The sequence below is a fragment of the Oculina patagonica genome, chromosome 8 (assembly GCF_052425735.1).
Source record: "Oculina patagonica isolate OP01 chromosome 8, crgOcupat, whole genome shotgun sequence".
Lineage (NCBI taxonomy): Eukaryota > Metazoa > Cnidaria > Anthozoa > Scleractinia > Oculinidae > Oculina > Oculina patagonica.
Window position 1 is genome coordinate 24,159,480 of NC_135765.1, and position 18,150 is coordinate 24,177,629.

At 38.7% G+C, this 18,150-nt stretch overlaps 1 protein-coding gene and 1 long non-coding RNA gene across 2 annotated transcripts in view; both read left to right on the forward strand.

The window, feature by feature from the left end:
- Nucleotides 1–18,150, forward strand: part of LOC144664222 (sperm receptor for egg jelly-like) — a 57,856-nt gene that overhangs the window by 22,136 nt on the left and 17,570 nt on the right. The gene's annotated exons all lie outside the window — the stretch shown is intronic.
- Nucleotides 1,807–13,413, forward strand: LOC144663613 (uncharacterized). Its single transcript, XR_013572638.1, has 3 exons — nt 1,807–2,239; nt 2,312–2,467; nt 11,680–13,413. It is a non-coding gene; the product is annotated as an uncharacterized LOC144663613 (long non-coding RNA).

Genomic DNA, 18,150 nt, shown 5'->3' on the forward strand with positions numbered 1-18,150 from the left:
GCTATTTCCAGCGTTCTCCAAGAGCTATTTGTGATTTACGCAAATCGCGAATTATTTTCTTCCTACACAGTCTCAGCAAACCAATGCACATTGAAGAGAGTATAACACTTGCAACGTCAATTACAAAATAGAAAACCGACTGTCTCTGTATCTTGAAACTACCAAATGTTTCACCTTTCAGAGTCATCATAGTGAGTTCGTAGTTATTTTACTGTCTGAGTCGCCTTAGAGGCAAACGTAGACTTCATCGGCAGGTCATTTTTTGAAAACTTCCCAAAGTTTAGGTCGTTTAGTTTATTTTTTGGCTGTTTAATATTGTGGTGCCTCACCCTACGTACGTTAAAAATAGGTCACCAAGGGTGACATGAGTCTAATGCCGTATGGCATAGTGATACAGATTGCGCGGTTTTCGTAAGCCGGTTAAAATTGGTTAGAGGTTTGTGTTCGGGAGTTTAATTTAAAATGCTTATAGCAAGCTAGGGGCATCGTGGATGATTATGGATGAAAACGAAACAGTCATAAATGTTATATGCTTCACAAAATTTAAAGTATGAACAGGAGTTGATGTTACTTCTTCCGTATTGTCCGTAAAAGCAGAAACGATTAAACATTTGGACAAGATTGCGTGACGATTTACAAAAAGCATGTTCATTACAACAAGGGTTGAAGAACTTCACATCGTTTTCTTTCAGATTTTTCACCATTTTGATGATGACTCTTGAAACAGATTTTGCAATAAAAGCACTTGAAATAGTGACTGTTACTCCATTGTACTGTAAGCACTTAGTGACAGATTTTCCTAAAAACGGGTGTAAATGCTCACGTCAATATAATGATGACCTTTTGAACGCTGGAAACTAGGCAATTATTATCGAGCTACCATACACAGGAGCGAAGACTGTTTATCATGATGTACAAATTTCGCGAATCATCACTTCCATATCAATGTAACCATTTTATGATTTTTCTAGCTGTAAGAAGAACTTAAGATCTCTGAGAGTCGTAAAAGCATGAAATTCGATTTCAGTGTATGGCAAACCCCGGGACAGTGTAATACTGCAAAGCGGCCAAACAAACGCATTTTGATTTAGTCGCGTAACTTGATTTACATTTATCCATGTACATCTTTTATTTTTGAAGGTTTTTGTTTGCACTGTAAAGAAAAAATTGGTCAAAATTCGAATGACTTAAATACAAAAACCGAGGTAAAGTTTTCTATCTTTTAAAACAAAATAAATATTTGGTCGCATTGTGTAAATAAACGCGAGTCGCCGTCGAAATATTTTTTCTCAAAGACGTCTTGCTTTTTAAGCAAGACGAAAACACAAGTGCTTAACTGAACTGAAAACGAAGATTTATTTTCACAAAAAGCTTACAAATGTCTTAACTGGAAAATTATTTCGTCCTGTTCAAGTATTGAATAATCGTGACTTGAGAAAGAACTTTTAATTATGCGTGGGAACACGTGTCGCTGATTGGCTGTTTTTAATTGAAACTAATCGTGCGTGTCCGTACGGAGTCCGTTCTTGCAGCTGATCATTGTTTTCTACATTACAGCGAACGATTATCGATCCCGAACCATTCCCTTGGGATTGCTAACAGCTTTTTTCATATAACAAAGAGTCTAATGCGCATGCGCAAAGCGCACGCAAGCATTAGACTCAAAAATGAAAAGAAGTACAAATGTTATTGTTTCAAACCTTTGGGGAGATTTTATTTTCAACATTTCATACGGGTCTGTTTTTACTTTTTGGGGGAAAAACAGGGGGGGGGGGCACGTGCCTCCCGGCCCCTCCCCTTGCTACGGCACTGGAATTGTATTTATCGTGAAAGAAAAAATAAATTTTGATTTTGCTGTGAATCTTGACGAGCAGTTTTTGTGCTTTTCTTCGTGCCGCCTTCAACAACCGTCGATAAAAAAGTCGTTATTTCTAGCCGTGGTTTGCATTTAAACGCATTTTATATGCTCAGTCCGCATTTTATACCGTAGTCCGTATTCTATACCCAGTCCGCAGTTTGAGTCCGCATTTGTGTTTATACCCAGTCCGTAGTCCGCAGTCCGCAGTCCGCAGTCCGCAGTCCGCAGTCCGTGGTGTTTTATACTGACCGACTAAACTGGTCAGCGGATGTTAAAACCAAGATGGCTGACAGTAGAAGATCGATATGTTGCTGTAAAAGTTGCTGTAAAATGGACTATCTCGACGTGATAATTTCCGTTCAGATAAAAGCGGATTGCAAGGTGATTTCTTCCTTCGCTGCGAGATAAATGTACTAATGATCTAACAAAATTCTCCTCTCTTTGGTACTGAAGTTGGTTCGAATTGTTATGATGACAACATGGCGAAATCCGCCGAGTAGCACTTGTTTCGCCCCTTGTCAACAACCGAAGGAGTAGAGAACGGCCAAATATTTTTACATATTCTCAGAGCAGAAGGATGGAGCTTGCCGCTGATATGCAGTTTAACTTGTGAGTACGAGCCACTTTTGATATTTTTCTACATAAAGTTAAGGACAATTTGAGCTGGCCTTAAACGTCCAAAATAGCCAAACTTTAGATCCTCGTCTCTTTCTTGATAATCAAAGTTGTTCAATGCGGTTCCTCCAGTTTAAAAGGCCAAGGCTTTTTGTTCACAAGAATCGGTATTTAAGCGATGTCGCTGCAATATTTGTATTAGAGCGAATGGTTGGACTTTACCAAATTTCACGATCCGGCCAATGGCCATCAAGGCCACCAGAAGGTGTAAAAGGTTTTCATCCAGATTTCATAAAGAAAACATTTTTTCTCCAGTCTAATTCCATATTTGTTACTTACTTATAATAAGAAATTACTGGAGGGATTTTGAGCGAATTCTATTTACTGAGCCAAATTAAGTTTGTGGATCTAAAGGAGACATTCTCTTAAAAAAGCGCATGACTCTCGTCTTGAACTCAAACTACCCTTTTTGTTACTTAGAAGCTGAGATTGCCTGTCATCTATTTGACCATTTCAGGTTGTTAGCGCTTTCGCTTGATAACTTAAAGTAATCACCCCAAAGTAAAAAACAGCCACTTGGACCACTTAGCTGTGGATCTGAACTAAACAAGCATTTGCCTCAATTTGGCGCAAAAATATGCACTGATATTAGTCCGCGTACTTAATCTGATCCGATAAGCGGACAATTTTCCGTGAGAAAAGCGCGATGAAAACCGTGATTTTCGCGGAACATATCATGTCCAAGCACAAATATCAGTGTACATTTCTGAAGCCAAATCGAGGTCATTTCGTTTATTTACCTTCCAATATGGACTCTGCCCAGCCTACTTGTCGCCCCTTCTACAACAATATCGCCCGCAACGGATCTTACGTTCATCTTCTAAACTACTCTTTACAGTCAGGCTACTGTGAACTCTGTGACATACGGTGAACGTGCCTTATCTTTCTCTGCACCTATACTATGGAAAAGCCTACCGGACTCTGTCAAAAATGCGCCATCTCTTTCGACTTTTAAATCTGCACAAAAAACATTTTTGTTTCGGAAATTTTATTTTTGATCTATTTTTAGTATTACCTAGCTTCCATGTAACCTTAATTTTGATTGGCTGTCTCACTTGTTTTTTTATTAGTGAGCAGTCCCGCACCGGTGCAAAGCGGCTCTCTAATTGGCTGATTCACGAGAACAATAGAAAATTAGTCATTAAAATAAAGACTTTATCTGTTTTGTGGTGATTGCTTTCTTCGTTAGCAGTTCCTCTAATTTACATCCGATCTAAATAACCTTTATGGCTTATCATGGGGATTTATAATAGCATGGGCAAACATCGGTAAGCATCGGTAAGCACGGCTATGACCGTACTATGGCGGTACCGGCCTTAGCCGGCCGCCATAGCCGTTCCGACTGTACCGACTGTACCGAGTGTACCGAGTGTACCGGGACTGTACCGAGCGTACCAAGTGTACCGAGTGTACCGACTGCACTGCACTGTAACTTTACACCTAAGCTTACAAATTTGAAAATACAGGTTTTGTGTATTATGTACATGGGCATATATGTATGTGGGGGAAGGGGGGGGGGGGGGGGTGAAAATTTTATCTTCCATTTGGGAACCTATATTATTGTTCACAGTAGTTTGCTTAAAAATTCTTGCCCATATGGGTGAAGGGTGAGGGGGGGGGGGGAGGGGGGTCACCCAGGAGCCCTCTCCCTGATCTGCAACTTGTGCAGTGCCCTTTAGCTCCTTTTGTTGCATGAAGGGAGTTTCTGATTTTTGAGAATTGCAGTACCGCTCTTATTTGAAGAGTGTTGATAGAAAGTTCCTGTATACTTAGTGTAGGTATACTAATATCATTAATTAAGTTATACAAGTAGAATATTAGAAGGAAACATAAAATTATGAACAAGCAATAACTACCTGTTGTATGTGACAATCATATTTTAATTAGTGAAATTAAAAGTAGCCTGCATGCATGGCCGGCGTTCGAAGGGGAGGGAGAAAGGAAGTTTGAGCACGGAGCGCAATTGTTAACTAAAAGAGCTGTCCAGCATACATTCCACTGACTTTTAATTTTTGGTACTACATGTATATGCACGTATTAATAAACAAGAAGCTTGGGAAGCTTAAAATCGGGCGGTTAATAATTAAGAAAGGGGGGCACAGTACAGTAAAAATCACTGGAAAAAACAGTCACTTTAGTCACAGTCTGCATGAGCTGCATTTACCTACTAGAAGTTGGTTTTCCATGTTCTATAAGAAAATAATGCTCGCTTGAGGTCTAGAAAAGCTGCTAGTGGATGCCCGAGCCGTAGGCGAGGGCATTCAGCTGCTTTTCTAGACCTCAAAAGTGCATTGTTTTCTTATAGGACATAGGAAAACCATCTTCTAGTGGGTTTAGAATTTAGCATTAAAAAGAGCACAGAACTAACATGACTCGCGGCCGCTCACGGCATTTACAAACGCACGCAACATCGGTAAAGTGAAAGTTTATTCTTTTCTTTGGCGGCTTCTTTATAAATAAACCGAGATACCATTTCATTCATATTTCCTATTTATAGTCCTTTCTCCGACTACCAAAAGATTCTCACAAAGCCGACAAATCTAGTTGAAACATTTACGCATTCAAGTTTGGTTAAGCCTACTTCAATTTCATTCAAATGAAAAAAATTCATGCGTTCGTTTCGCAGCAAGTTTTTCAAATTCGCCTCTAATTTCGATTTAAAAAGAACAAAAGTCGAAAGGTGGAGTGTTCTGTCTTCAGATTGTGGCTAAAAAAGGTTTCTAGAGTCCGGCTTGTTTTGCCAAATAATTTCCAATCAATTTCGGGCAGTTCACGGCAATATAGTGGCGTACACAACTCCAAAGAAAAACAACAAATTTCAACGATTTTTCTTCATCTGTCGCTTCCTTTGGCACTGTCTTACTTCCATTTAAGCAAGTAAAACGTTTCTGATAAAAACGTGCTGCTTTAAAGCATCATTTAAACAACAAAACAAGAGAATAGAGGCGAAGTTGTTCAGCGAAATTCGACAAACAATTCGCACATCCGGGGTACCGGGCTTCTATCGTTTTTAGCTATGTTCTATAAAAAATAATGCCCGCTGGAATTCCATCGCGCGTATACAGCGGCTATATTCTAATAGTGTGTAGAACCCTGGTAGAACATAATATCTGGAATGTTTTCAAGATTGCATTATTACTAATTGACATAATGTTCTCAATTTATAAATATATTTCGCACAATACATGTAAAAATAAACGATTGAGCTAGACGACTAGAAAATATAAATTTTTTACACTAAGCAAAGTGCAGCCTTTTCGCGATACTCTTTATCAGGTAACTACTATTGTCAAGAAAATGGTCACAACTAGTTGACCAATGATTAGGTATTTGTTTCATACCATTACTGTAATAGCAACTGATGAAGAATAGTAGTACTGACCCAAAGTATAAGGGCTGGAAAATACTGAAAACCATTTCAGCTGCGTTTCAAGAAATCCAAAAAAGCTTTACTTATCTCATATATCTATGTTTTGCAGTATTTTGTTAATTTTGGGCGATTTGGGGGGATGTCGGGGGGGCGATAGATTTTCTCAAAGGATGAGTAACATTTAGACAAATAAGAAATATAAGAATTTGAAGTTAAAAATTGGCCGACGGACACCAAACAGTCCCCTGACAACCTGGAGTGCGCTTTCGAAGGGGGTCAACTGTTTGATGGTGTTTCCATTTTTTTCTATAATCCCTTCTTTAAGGGGCGGACCATTAGAAAAGTGATAGGAGGGGGGGGGGGGGGGTGGGGGATTTTCGGCTTGCACGAATTTTTTTTTACACCCATTGCTTGTGCAGGAATTTTTTTTGCGGGTGTAACCCTTTGCTCGAATTTTTTTTTAGACAAATGTTTTTTCAGACAAAATTTTTTTTAAACCGGATGGCATGTATTGTTGCTTTATACCATGCTTTTGACAAATGTTGCTTTGTTGATCATTATTTGCTAAATAGTTTAAATATTTCCCAAAAATGTAGTTATTCATTGATTAAATCCTATAGGGACTGGTTAATATTAAAGTACTGAGGGGTGGGTCGGAGCAATTAGAAAAGCGACAGCTTGAGAGAGCCCACCAAAAGTGATGCTATGATCACACACTTTCTAGGGGGTCGGGGCATGCTCCCCCGGAAAATTTTTATATTTGGGCCTTCTAAAATCGATAGAAATACATCTAAAACTTCTCACGTCAAGGAATTTATCAATTTATACTGATGAAGACCAATGGGGATTTTCACTAAAATGATTCACCCCCTACTATGTTAAAGACCAAAACAACATGGCCTACACCCCTCCCCCCCCCACACACACACTTATTGACCAGTCCCTTAAAGGCCATTTTTGATCATTATATCTGTAAAAAAGAAAATATTAAGAATGGCTTAAATCAAATGCCATGTACTGTTTTTATACCATGATATACCAAGATATACTGATTGTTTTCTTCACCCTGTATGCATTTGTTAACAGCAATTTATACCGAATGTCTTACAAATGTTGGTGAATTTTATCGGCGTATGGGAAGAAATGTTTTGCTTGTCGGAGAGCCAGGCTTAATATAAATTGCTTTAATGAAACAAGAAGTTGAGCGGTGGATCGGAAACGCTTGTCTGTAGGGGGGTCTGGGGGCATGTTCCCCCAGAAAATTTTGAAATTTCTAGGCTCGGAAATGCTATTTTCAGCATTCTCCCTGAAATATTCACAGGCAGCCCAAGCTCACGTTTGGAGCGGTCGGTAGGTATAAATTGGTGTTGCGTAACACTAGACCGTTGAGAATATTATAAGGCTTTGTATGGGATTTGGGTCGATTTTGCCGTATTTATGCTTAAAATACTGTAAATACACAAAATAAACTTACTTTTGCCATTTGCTGTGTCCTCTTGCCTGTTTTGCGTCTAGAAGTGGTGTTTTAGTCGATTTTTCTCTTCCCTGTTCCTTCCTTCCTAAGACGGAGTCAAGGCAGAACACTGGCATGGCGATCGATCCGCCATCGAGCGGCGATTTTTAGCCCGAAAATCGGTCCCAACGGCGTCTTTTCATTTCTCACGTAAAGGTCGTTAGCTTTCCTCCTCCCACGAATCCACAGCTTTGGAAAATCTCAATGCATACCCTTTGAAATAAACCGATTTCCACGACTAATCCATAGGTTTCGGAGGTCTGCAACTCCTGTGTAATTCGAAGTGGACACGACCGTTTCAAACTCGGCTTAGCGGCCTGGCCTGGTGTCAAATCCACATTCGTCCACGGGAGGGAAGGTAAAAATTACTTAGTCGCAATCCGAAACTTTCGCCCCTCCCCACTGTGTTAGGACGTTTCTCCATTGAACTTATTAACCAATCGCAAAGCGGTAAAACGTAAACATCGGTTCGGTTCATGAAATTGAAATGAAGGAAGGGTTTTTCCTGGCGAATCTTGATGTTTTCTTTGCAAAAGTTTCGGGTTGCGACTAAGTAATTTTTACCTTCCCTCCCGTGGACGTATGTGGATTTGACACCAGGCCAGGCCGCTAAGCCAAGTTTGAAACGGTCGTGTCCACTTCGAATTACATAGGAGTTGCAGACCTCCGAAACCTATGGATTAGTCGTGGAAATCGGTTTATTTCAAAGGGTATGCATTGAGATTTTCCAAAGCTGTGGATTCGTGGGAGGAGGAAAGCTAACGACCTTTACGTGAGAAATGAAAAGACGCCGTTGGGACCGATTTTCGGGCTAAAAATCATGCCAGTGTTCTGCCTTGACTCCGTCTTAGGAAGGAAGGAACAGGGAAGAGAAAAATCGACTAAAACACCACTTCTAGACGCAAAACAGGCAAGAGGACACAGCAAATGGCAAAAGTAAGTTTATTTTGTGTATTTACAGTATTTTAAGCATAAATACGGCAAAATCGACCCAAATCCCATACAAAGCCTTATAATATTCTCAACGGTCTAGTGTTACGCAACACCAATTTATACCTACCGACCGCTCCAAACGTGAGCTTGGGCTGCCTGTGATATATTTCGTCGAAAAGTCGATCTCATCAAGTTTAAAATTACAGGTGTTTTTAGTGCTTAATAGGAACTTTCCTTCCGCATGAATTTTTAATCGGGCGTGGCCGATTTAAGGTTTACCCTTTGGTCGTCCTAGAGCGTAGTCTCCTGGCGCGGCCAAAAAGACGGGGATAGCTCGGGGTTGCTACAAAACCGCTACGGGTGACGCATACCGCAATGGTTTTCATTTTAGTTTTGACAGGAAATCGTTGCAGGCACACTTGGTCGACTTTTGGGTTAATGTGTAATCAGGTTGTGTTTTTTTGCTTCGGCGGAAGGACAGAGAAAAAAGCTTACGGTGCAAAGTACAGTATGGGGCCCAGTTCTCGGCCACTTTTGACGTAAACTTGTATTTCTTACCTCAGAAGAACCGCAGGAACTTGAAATTTCTCCCAGAGCTAGCTACATTATTCAGCTTTTTGGTGTAAAGCTATCGACCGGTCAAAAATTAATTTGCCCGAGCAATAATAAAAATAAAAGCTCCATTTGTGGGCCCAGTTCTCGGCCACCTTGGCCCAGTTCTCGGCCACTTTTGACGTAAACTTGTATTTCTTACCTCAGAAGAACCGCAGGAACTTGAAATTTCTCCCAGAGCTAGCTACATTATTCAGCTTTTTGGTGTAAAGCTATCGACCGGTCAAAAATTAATTTGCCCGAGCAATAATAAAAATAAAAGCTCCATTTGTGGGCCCAGTTCTCGGCCACCTTGGCCCAGCTCTCGGCCACTTTTGACGTAAACTTGTATTTCTTACCTCAGAAGAACCGTAGGAACTTGAAATTTCTCCCAGAGCTAGCTACATTATTCAGCTTTTTGGTGTAAAGCTATCGACCGGTCAAAAATTAATTTGCCCGAGCAATAATAAAAATAAAAGCTCCATTTGTGGGCCCAGTTCTCGGCCACCTTGGCCCAGTTCTCAGCCACTAAAAAGCTTGTGCGTAATTATCTGTAAAAAAATGCTCAATTAATTTTCACAGTCATAAAATCACTCTGTAAACCTATTTATACTATATCGATCCCAAATTATTTTTATGATGCTTTGTTTTACTTTAGAAAAGAAGGATTTTAACGCGCCTAGTTGCCTATGTGCAGGTTCTGGCAAAACCGCATTGTGTGACCCGTGCATTTAGATGGTTTATTTTGCAGTGAAAAGGTCTTGAAATATTTAGGTGTTGTAGAAATAATAGACAAGACAAGAGTCAGCTCAAAACTTAGAGATAAGATTGAACTTTATTTTTAAAACATTTATTTCTTTCATTCTGGCAGCAGCAGATGAAATTATATTAAAAACCAAGCGCTAAGCTGTGATAGCGAGCAGGGTGGCCGAGAACTGGCAAATACGCAAACGTCGCAAGAAAAAATTTCGAAGTAAATTAAGACCAAAAAATACAACGGTTCAACGAAAAGTTAACTAAAGCAGAAAGCTGAATTATTCTACGTTTCACATGCCAAAAATTAGCTCGTATGGTGGGGGCTTTTGGATAAAATACGAATTTAACTACATCCATGAATTTGGAGCCGTAAACAAACAACTACCTCCGCGTAAACTCGACGTGTGAGCTTTCTATATCGAATTGAACGATCAAACTCAAGATGCTTAAAGCACATGAATCAGTCTATCGTTTGAAGGAAATACCTTTTCTTTTTGATTCAACTGGAGTGTGAAAAAACGCGTTAAACACAAAGTGGCCGAGAACTGGACCCGGCCGAGAACTGGGCCGATATATTCACCATTGTGAAATTGCACTTACTTTGACAAGTTAAAGTTATTTTTGTAAATGAAAAAAGGTAACGTCATTGATGTCACGCAGTGTTTTTTTTAGCAAACTAGATGGTTTGCTGGTTTCTGACTATGAATGGGGGTGTGATCTTGCGGTATATTTTTTGAGCCTGACTCCGCCGTAAAACTTTTTTTTTATTTAGGAAGAACTGTGTCGATTTTCATTTCGAACAATTGGTCGTCAAGTCGTTTGTCACAAAGAGTAGAATGTTTGTACAGCATGTTTTGGAATTATTTTAGATTTGGTTAGTAAGACGCTTCTGAAGACCTGAGCAAAACATTGGGAATGTACAGTATTAATAGGAACTTGAATGGAATTTTTCACAAGTTGGATAAAGGTATCAACTGAAAAAAATGGAATTCAAAATGAGAACTTGGATTTTGTTGTAGTTAAATTTTATCGCGGATTGGATGCATAATATCACGGCTTTGAAAGTCTTCAAATAATTAGGAAGGTTCCTTTCTTCCTTTTGATCTTATTGTTATTTTCATGTATTGATTATTCGAAAGTGGTTTTCGTTGATACGAAAAAAAAACGGGTTTTCACTGAATTGCTTGAAGTATTTTTAGACGTGATAATATTGGCTTAATCAAATTACATTGTGCACGAAATATTTATTCTTTTGTCTTGAAACTTTGAGGAAATTGAAATTTTTGTTTGACAGTAGTGTATGAAAGGCATTTTATAGAACTGAATAAAAAATAAGAAACATTGATAAAGGTTATTTCAAAGATTTATTTTGCCTGATTTTGAAGGGTTTCAGGAGTTTTAAAGAGTGCTGGTAAACGGCTGTATGTTGTTTGTGATTACGGATCTTATTTAGTTTCGAACGCTCTAATTTTTGAAAGGTTAAAACAGGTTAAAACCGGGCGGTTTCATGAGTTTTTTGGGTAGAAAGGTACGGTGGTGGTCAAAAAAAAATGTTTAGAAAGGAATGACTGTAGTAGCACGTAAGTCGGAGGTTTGCGTGAGTCACGGGGTATAGTATGCGTGAGCTGGATTTCCGGCGTCATAACGGCATGTTTTGTTTACTGAAAGATACACTCGACGTTTAGTTAGCTTAGTCGGCTTGGGAAACTATTTTAAAAATGAATGTTGTAATAGTTAATTAATAGTAATCTAGAATTAACCCACTCTCGATTGGAGTCTGTTCTGGATTCGCGCTACCTTTTCGCCGCGAAGGAATTTTGTAAAATTTCGCTAGTGGAAAGAGGTACTGTAAGAACAGTATCAATAACTCAAAAGGAGGAACTCCTTTGTAGCTCTGAATTAAGACGTATGATAAAATTTTAGAATAAGAAACTTTCGATATATGGTTTTCATATTGTTTTTGTCAATTTCCTTTTGTGGCAGATTTTTTGAGAATCAGCTTTTCTTTCGTGTGATGACAGACACAGGACAGAACGAGAGGTGGATGAGAAAGATGCCGAAGATGAATAGGCACCGAAAAACGACAAGAACCGTCAAGGACTTATCTTTAGAGGGCGGGGAGTTTTGGCATACTGTATTTCGAGGACTGGACTGGACTAGTAAAACGCGGACTAGTAAAACTCGGACTTGTAAAACGCGGACTAGTATAACGCGAACTAGTAAAACGCGGACTTGTAAAAGGAGGACTAGTAAAACGCGGACTAGTAAAACGCGGACTTGTAAAACGAGGACTAGTAAAACGCGGACTTGTAAAACGCGGACTTGTAAAACGAGGGCTTGTTAAGCACGGACTTGTAGAACGCGGACACTAAACGGAAACTAAACGGTTTAGCGAGCGAAACAATTTGTGTTTGAAGCTCTTGTGTGTTTCTTCGACGGCATATTTCTAGCTTTTTTGAGCACTCTATGGTCTGTTTTAGCGTGGAGATGTTTTTGCAGTATAGCACATGTTCGTTCTGCAAACCCCTACTAAAACAACGGGATTGATGCTATGAGTTGTGTGCATATGTTTCTTTCTTTCCACTACTTGACGTCTGTTGAGTGTAGTCGTTTGTATTGCTCGCACGAGGTAGAACGGGGCCCGTCCAGAAATCAACAGTCAATCGTAAATAAAGGTGACGGGCCTACACGACTCCTACGTTCGTGACATTGGAATATTTGCCGTTAAATGTTTAAGTTCGGTCTTTCGACCTTATTTGCTTCTGACTTCTTTCTGAGGGTACTGTTTTAATTTGGGGGCAGTATGTGGTAAATAAAGGTGACGGGCCTACACGACTCCTACGTTCGTGACATTAGAACATTTGCCGTTATATGTTCAAATTCGGTCTTTCGACCTTATTTGCTTCTGACTTCTTTCTGAGGTTACTGTTTTTTTTTGAGACATTATGTATTGAAGAGAGCCGTAAGATGATTGTGGCCAAGGAATTCGAAGTGTCTAGAGGCGTTTTACAAGTCCGCGTTTTACTAGTCCAGTCCAGTCTACAAGTTAAAGACACATCAAGACCACCCCACTGTGAATTGCCATAGCACAGACAAAATTATAGTCAATATCTTATGTGTTTTTAAGAGAATTACATAAGAACCAAGGCATGTCTTGTCTTGCCTTACATTGACATGCAATAATTTGGAAATACTAAGCTCGTAACAGTTTAAGACAGAATCCATCAGGAATTTGAGTAACATTAATTTTAGTTACGCAAAAATTGAGCACCAGAATAATTTAAATCCTTGTGTTCTTTCATACCTTGTTAAAGGCTTGACATGTGATAACACCAACATAACACCAACAACAGTTCTTTATCAGTGGGGATTGAAGAAAAAAATGGAAACATCATCACACAGTTGACCCCCATGCAAAAACACTCCAGGATGTCACGGGACTGTTTGGTGTCCGTCTGCCAATTTCTAACTTCAAATTCCAATGTTAAATTCACATTAAATTTTCAATATTTCTTAGTTGTCTAAATTTTACTAATTCTTTTAAAAAAACTATCACCTGCCAAACATCCCCAAAAATCACTCAAAAAATTACAAAATACCGCAATACATAGATACATGGGATGAGTGAAGTTTCCTTGTATTCCTTGAAACACCAACAAGATATTTCCGTTTAAGGTGGCTGATAATGGGTTTCAGTATTTCCCAGTCCTTATACTTTGGTTCAGTACTAAAAGCCTTCATCAATTGCTATTACAGTAATGGTATGAAACAAATGTTCAATCATTCATCAACAAGTTGTAATCATTTTCTTGACAATAGTAGTTCCCCGGTAAACAGTTGTAGTACTGTCCCATCAAAGTGCAATGCCTGGAAAATACCGAAAAGCACACGACCGTCAGTTGAAACCGCACCTTACAGTATTACCAATACACTGCACTTTGCTAAGTCAAACTTTACATTGTCTAGTCGTCTACTTCAATCGTTTATTTGTATTGTGTGAGATACATTTATAAATTGAAACCATCATGTCATTAAGTAATAATGCAATCTCGACAACGTTCTAGATATTATATTATGCACACTAATACAGCTCATGCAAGCCCTGTGACTTACACAAACACAGTCGGACTGAGTGCTACTTAAGTAACTGCTTCGTGGTTTCTGCTGTACTGAACCCTGCCTTTCAAGGCAAAGCGCCCGATTTTAAGCTTCTCAAGCTTCTCAATGTTCTTGTTTTCTTTGCCTTCCCCTTTGCACGAATTTTTTTTCTTGGCATTTCGCCTTGCATGAATTTTTTTTTTGCTTTCCCCCCCCCCCCATCACTTTTCTAATGGTCCGTCCCTAAATCTCTTGAAATTTCATTCAAATTCAGGTAGAACCCCACCTTAAGTTTTGTTCTTGTGAGAAAACAACAGAAGTCAAAAGTTGTGTGATATAACCAAGCATAGATTTTAATTCTTCCTCCCTTTCCCTCTCCGTAGCCTTTCACCCCCACCTGTCCCTCCCTTTCTACTCCCATCCTTCCCCTCCCTCCCCTCTCCTGCAGTCTTTTACTCCACCCTATCCCATCGAGCTTTCTACTCCAATTACCTCCATCCTCACCAGCGTTTTGGGTGCATTTAGATGCTTGAAAATGCTATTTTCGGCCTTTTTCATTCAATTCAATGTTTGCATACATTTCCTGACCGTTTCAGTATCCTTTTTTCTTGGTTTTTCGTTTATGCGCGTACTAATCTGTGCCAAGAAATTAGAGAATAACAGAAATTTGCCTTAATTTTGATCTCCTATACCAAGACCTTAGAGTATAAACCGCTAATAAAACAAAACACACTTGATAATAATTCTCTGAGGTTATACACCTTGCAGTATTAACGTACTTACGAACTTGATAACAAGCCCCATGTCGTGGTAAGGATTTTTACTGATCAACATAGAAAATAAGTTCACAACGGTTTGTTCCCAAAACGTTTTTTACTTTACAGAGGGTCTGTATATTGACCTGTAACTTGTACATCGTATTGAAAAATTCAGAACGAACCGACTTCTACCCGCCACCATATGTTGAAAAATTAGCTTGTTCGAAACCGCAGCAAAATCTTTTGAGACAGAAAAGATACAGCCGTTTACTGGCAGTCTTTGAAAATTCTGAATTTCGTCAAAATGAGCCAAAATAAAGTTTTCAAATGTCCTTTATCAATATGGTTCTTATCTTCTTATTCAATTCTATGACCTGCTTTTATGCAGTACTGTCCAACAAAGATTTCAATTTCCTCAAAGTTTCGGGACGAAAGGATTCAAAATATTTCGTGCAGAATGTAATTTGATTATTAAGTGAATGTTTTCACGTCTATAAATACTTCAAGCAGTGAATGAAAATGAGAACCACTTTCAAATAGTTAATGCATAAAAAATAACAATCAGATCAGAATACAATGATTATTAATGCAAGGTTTCGCTATTATGTCTCGGCAGAGATACTTCTTTTTTTGCAAGTTCAAATGTATGCAAATTTCGTGTGAAATGTAATTTGATTCCACTGTCTTGTTTACAAACTCTTTCTTAAGAAAGTTGTAATTTCGTGAATAAAACCCATTGGCCTGTTTTATTTTCCTGATCATATTTGTCTGTGATTTTTACAAAACATGTGGTCTTTTTTCGGAACTTTAAGTTGTGCAAAAATTCCTGTTTTGAACACAGATGTCGCTTCCGGAATTTCTCATCAAAAGATGTAGATTTCACCGCATTGCGTATTTTAAAGGTGAACATATTAAAAACTCTTGCAATGCGTTTACAATTCGACTCAGACATTAGACACGGATGTCGTGCAGTATTTTTGCGGCATCTTTCCATTATTTCATTTATTTTTTGTCAACGCTTAGGGTAAAGAGAGACAAAAGTAGACGGCCAAAGTTTGGCAAGTAGCCGGTTGTTTCGGCAGGCCACCAGCCCTATTCAAGTTCCACTCATATTCTGCCATGTCGGGTCATCCCTAAACGGGAAATAAATTTCCCCGATTCCAAAACTAAACTCAAAACGCTTGAATGACGAGCCAAAAAATAATTCATTTGTCGAATAAAAGATCGGAATATCCGGAAAATAACAGTACTAGTTCCTCATCAGTTAAATCTTTCTTCGCAAGAGTTACATAATATTAATAGTCAAGAATAAAATCTTAAAAACACAATTTCAAACTATTCAAAAACAGATTAACGTGCGTCACACGACAGGCAAAATGTTTGAGATGAATTTTTTTATCGAAAATGAGACCAAGCAACCTTTTGAAATCGAAGACTTTCAAAGCCATGACATGCATTCAGGCCGTGATAAAATTTAATTAAAATAAAATTCAATTGGTATTTAATTATAATTATTCGAAGTTTTCATTTTGAAGTCATCTTTTCATTCGATAGCTTTACCGATCTCGTAAAAAAATTCCATTCAAGTTCACACCAATACTGTACATTGCCAATGTTTTGCTGACGTCTTGAGAAGTGCCTTACTAACGTCACCAGGCAAATCTAAAATATATTCAAAACATGTTGTGCAAACATTCTTCTCTTTGTGACAGGCGATTTTGACGCCCAACTGTGAGGAAATGAAAATCGACACACTAAAAAAATAGTTTTAAAGTGGAGTCCGCCTAAAAAAATGTACCGCCAGATCACACTGCTATTGCCTATTTGTAGAAACCAGCAAAGCGTCTATTTTTAAAGTTTCCCACAAGAACATTGCGTGACATGAATGACGTTGCCCCTTTTATTTACAAGAATAGCTTCAACTTGTCAAAGCAACTACAGTTTCACAATGGTGATTATTAGTACTTTACCCCTTAAGCTTTTTTCTCTGTCCTCCCGCCGAAGCAAAGAAGAGAACCAGATTGCAGATTAGCCCAAAAGTCGACCCAGTGTGCCTACAACGATTTACTGTCAAAACTGAAATGAAACCGATTGGCCCAGGCTATCTCCGTCGTTTTTGACCGGCAGGAGACTATCGTCTAGGACGCCCAAAGGGTAAATTATAAATCGGCCACGCCCGATTAATAAAATGTTTGCAGCTCTTTTAGTTAACACTTATTGGGCACTTATTACAGCTTATTATAGTGAAGAAGCCAAACATTTGCAACCAGCTTAAAGTTTAGTACAAATTACAGAAATTACAAAAGCCTTGTCGAAGAGTTCTCATCACGAAGAAGCCTCAAGGCTTCATTTGTTTGGTCTAAACAAAGGGGAAAAACATTTTGTTATGATGTGTCTATCAGCTTTTAGACATAACTTCACTGATTTTTAATAAGGGGATCTACTATGATTACTATTTAGTACAGACTATGAAAATAGAATATACAGGCTTTTCCTAGTACGCAAAACCATCTACTTGCAAATAAACAGTTGTATATACCTCATCACAAACAACAGCAACAGTAGTGTTTTGGTAAATTTCTTTGGAGAACCATTAAGCACAGCAGACTCTCCCTTTCTATCCAATATCTCTCCATCTGTCGTTTTGGTTTCGTCTTCGTAAATAACAGCCTTAATTCCAAGTGGCCTGAGAAACTTCACCTGACATAAAGGACGAAGGATAACCCGAATAAGTTCATTGTGTCCAACAATGAAGACCACAAATTAAGATCTTGATAAATAGATTGTAATATTTCGGTATAAGCTATACCATCATCAGACTAATAAAATTAACATACAAGCTAGATCTTAAATACTGTGAGTGAGGAGACGGAAACAATAAGTTTACTCAGGAGAATAGATAGAGTTCTCTGCTGGATTTTAGTCCATTGTTCAGGGAAGGTGCTAGGCGTTTGATATAATAAGCCTCTTTGTATAGAAGAAGATTCCAGTTGTGGTCACAGTCTAATACCGTTGTATTGTCACGGACAACATGGGTGAAATATTCTTTGTCATTACTGATAGAAGGTGGAGCAATCTCAGTGTTTAAATTATCCGGTAAATTACACAAATTACGAATAAAAAGTAAATGGTCACACGTTCGCAGGTGTTTGTAAATTGCGCTCTCTTTGTCAGAGATTGCGTGTTCATGTGTTCGGACGAAAAGAGTTCTGTCCGTTTTGCCGATGTACGCTGATTGGCAGCCAGGGCATTTAAATTTGTAAACAACATGTGATTTATTCAGAAGTGGAACTCGATCTTTATTGTTCGTATAGAAACATAGTTTCGTTGTTTTCTCGCGTACTTTTATCTCGATGTTAGAGTTTGTAAGACATCTGCGAAGCTTTCTTTTGAAGGATCTTAAGAGTTGGGACGTTTTGTCTCCGATGTACGGGACAGAAAGCCAGATGGTTATGGAGTCTTCCTTGTCTTTGTTCGCTGCTGTACGGATCTTATTCAGGGCATCGTAAGAGAACCATCGAATTAGCGCGTTTGCAATGCGCGAGGGAAAATTGTTCCAAGATATGATCGTTTTGAGCCGTTTTAGTTCAGATTTAAG